This window comes from Morone saxatilis, unplaced genomic scaffold, assembly GCF_004916995.1.
Source record: "Morone saxatilis isolate NCDOM2014 unplaced genomic scaffold, NCSU_SB_2.0 Contig11, whole genome shotgun sequence".
Classification (NCBI taxonomy): domain Eukaryota; kingdom Metazoa; phylum Chordata; class Actinopteri; family Moronidae; genus Morone; species Morone saxatilis.
Window position 1 is genome coordinate 8,339,052 of NW_023339663.1, and position 3,906 is coordinate 8,342,957.

A 3,906-nucleotide genomic window follows, 5' to 3' on the forward strand; every position below is an offset into this window, starting at 1 on the left:
TAATTCTGATTAAAGTTATGGGAATAATCACCGCTGGGTGGGTCTGGGTAGTTCAATTTAAACTTTGATTTACTAGTTAGAGGGAAATGAAAAAGAAAGTCACTTTGGTATTTCTGGAAGCTGATATATAAATATTGAAAGTCTTACACAGGTGTTTATTCTGGTCTGAAAAGCTATTTTTATATGGGGAAGACATTTCAAATATACTGTACAAGCGTCGGTCAACATCAGGCTAATTTTCACAAAATAATTCAATGCTGTGATCTTTATCTGGGTAAAGTATGCAAATTTGAGTATTTTAAACTACAGAGCATAGGAACACTCAAACTTGACATATTCACTTTAACACCAATCATAATCAGCACAAAAGGAATTTTATTAAGCTAAGCAATACATAACAGTTGCAAAAATACAGGACTGACACAACAAAACTTTACATGTCACATGTTTGACATTAAGCCAAATATAAAACACATTACAAGCCTAATTTCCTGCAGTGGCCCAGCTAAAGAATGTAGCAGCACAATAACTGACAAACACACATAAATGACAAAAGTGCAAACCAGGCAACAGTAAACATGTCATCCCCTTATGAATAATGCAGCCAGTGTTACTGAAAGCTTATAAAGAATTGAGTATGATCTGACACTGGATTCATTTATGTGCATCTGTCACATCTCTAACACGGATTTATCTAACACTTACACTCTTATATTGAACTAGTGTGTTTTATAAAGGCAATAAACCATTTGAAGCTGTGATTTACAGCAAGTTTTAAGTTGCTGATGTTTTTTTTTTACATCTTGTCTAAAGCAACTTAATCACACCCTCATACATTTTTTTTTTCTCAAAAAATAAAGTGTTATTGATACTAACACTGAATCAATAATGGTTTGTAAAGTGAAAGGTTTCTTAGTACCACATATCCCACTGGGAATTAATAGCCAATTTTGCTGCTCTCCCTTTAGCATGTAGAAGCTCATTGTTCTCAAAGGCAACACACACTGGCGCCATTTGGCATGCGTTAAAGGGGAACTCCACCAATTTTACACATAAAGGTCAGTTTATTTGTCATGGGGAGTTTTTCTCTTCCTGTGCGGACATTTGTTCTAAGAAAACAACCCTGATGATGTTAGCAGGTTTATCTTAACTTGGCCTTGAGGACTCCAAATTTATAACAGAAGGTCTCCATTACAAACTTGAGGCATCGAATTTGAGAGATGAGTGTTTACCAGAGAGAGGGGGCTGATTAAAAGATGCTATTGGCATTATAGGAAATGGATCAAGCATTTTTGGAGGTTACAGGGACTATATATCAGGATTTCTCTGCCTCAATTTTGATAATTTCTTTTTTTATGTGTCTCCTGCAATTTTGCCAGCTTTGTGGATGTGCAGTATTGTACTGCTGAAGAAGTACTGCTATATAACATCCACGCCTTTTATTTTCTGTGTAGCAGCATCTTGCATCTTGTCGGTGCATTAGAATACGCCACTGTAAAAACATTGCTGGATCCATCCATTTACCGTATGGTAGTTCAGCCAGGTCCACATTAAGGGATGATATTAGCTTGTAAAAGATATTACTGCAGTATATGTTGGCTAACAAGAAATATTGTTTGTGGTATTTTAGAAAAAAAATGTTTGTCCAACTATAAAACTATAAAATGTTCTGCTGTGTATATGTTTCTCAAATAACCATATTTAGAGGTTCTTTGTCAAACATGTATCTCAGCTATTTGTGTTCACAAAAAGGTCAAGTTTCTGGCTCTGATTGTATACTGTTTGTTACTATAGATCTATGAAATGCCTAATGTTTGAGGGTAATTGAATAAATAATTTCTCATCCAAATAAGTTTGTTGTTTTGTTAGCTTGGGAACTGAACAAATACAAATAAAGTGGAAGGAACTCTTGTTATTTAAACAGGGACCAGAAAAGTGAATTGTAAAACAATATATTTAATCACCTGACAGGCTTATTATGAATTCCCACATGCAACAAATGTCACTGATAGATTGAGGACTCTAGTCAAAAAGGGACACAAACAAATACTAATAAATGCTTAAAGGTGCTAAGATCAAGAGAATAGGAAGTGACATTTGAAAAATAAAAAGGGCCATTAAATGATAAATGTGACATTAGTAAGACAGTAAAATGCATTTTTAATTTTAACTGACAGAAACAGAGTTATTAACTTTCAGTTCATTAAAATATAAAACATAATGTTTGCACTGGGGATCAACTAACATGAACATTGTGTGAATTAAGACCAAGTGAGGGAAGTTCATAGCTTTTGTCTTTACATGACCATATGATGAAAAGCCGAAGCAATGTGGTGTACATCACTTTCAATTGTCTTTGTGATTAAAATGTACAAAATATGGTTTAGACAGCCACATTTCCACAACCAGTACCTAGTGCACAATAATATGTCACTGTGTCAGGAAAGTCGTGAGACAAAGTACTTTAAGCTACATGGTTGAAGACTGATCTTGTGTTTTATTGGATTAATATAGTCTACCAACTTGACAATATAACAATATAATGTAATCCAATACAGGAAAACTATAAACTACTGCCTCATAATTACTCTGCAACAATACCTCTTTCACAAAATCTAAATAAAGATTGGGCATTATGAGTTTAATAAAGTATTACCTGGGGGGGATATTAACATATTCTTGTCTCAATCCCCATTTATTATTAGAATAAATAAATTAGGTGACTGTGAGGCTGTGGGCGAACATGAACACTGTCATGAAATGTGACATCATGAAAAATAAATCTTGAAAAAAATGCATTTTAAAACAAGAAAATGCTTGAGAAGATAGAGATTAGACAAGCAGTCAATTAATGAATTAATTATTCAGAAACTATTGTGACATTCGACTAATCAGTTGAGTCATTTTTCAAACACACACATCAAACTTTTTTAGTTTTATGACTATAAACGAAATACTTTTGGATTTTGGACAGTTGATTAGACAAAGCAAGAAATGTAAAGGCAATACACTGGACTCATTATGTTTCCTGAGATTGTATACACAAAATAAATGATAAATATGACTGCTTTATCAATTAATAAAGTAATTGCCAGCTTATTCAGTGATGAAAAAGAAAAGTTGCGGTGCATTTGCTGTTGGAAAATCCCCTTCCAAGCACAATAGAGAAACTAAGGTGGCTGTGAAACGTACTGCGTAATCGGCACCACGTAAAAACAGAAGTGAAAATGACTGTGTAGGCTATTTTTAATATTTAAATCTATAAATATTATTAAGCGTAATCAGCCGGCAGGATTTTTTTTTTGTGAAATTGTGAAAGCAGCACATCTCCTCTCTGATGAAGCTGCAGCAGGAGCTCAGGGTGTTGCTCCAGTTGACAGAAACTCTTCCAATAACACATAACACAACTCGGACGAGGATGGTGTAACTCGGTTAGCAGTAAAGTTTGTGTGCCGGGACATCAGATCGTTTGAAACTGTGTGTGGAGATGGATTTAGTGGACTGGCACAGAGTTTAACTGACAACAGCGCTCAGCTGGCCGGACGCAGCAGAGTGAGTGGAAACAGTTGGTGATCGATTCATCTTATCGATTAATTCTGACAAATATGACTGTGTGTAGCACAGGTCAGGTTGGGTCGGGGAGATAATTGGGGGTAATGGGTCGATTCCGTGCAGGACTCAGTTGCCAGTGTGTGGTTTGTCCGTTCTGAGCTACCGTAGAAACATGGCGGTTCATCATTACAGCCTCCATAGGAGTCAACCCACAGTATTTGTTGATAAAACTGTCTCATCCTAAGGTAATTAAAACATTACGATTCTTATTTGCAGGTGATTATACCCAAATAAAAACATATTTATGAATATTATATTCTATTTCTGCCTGTAAATCCTCCTAAATGTTACACA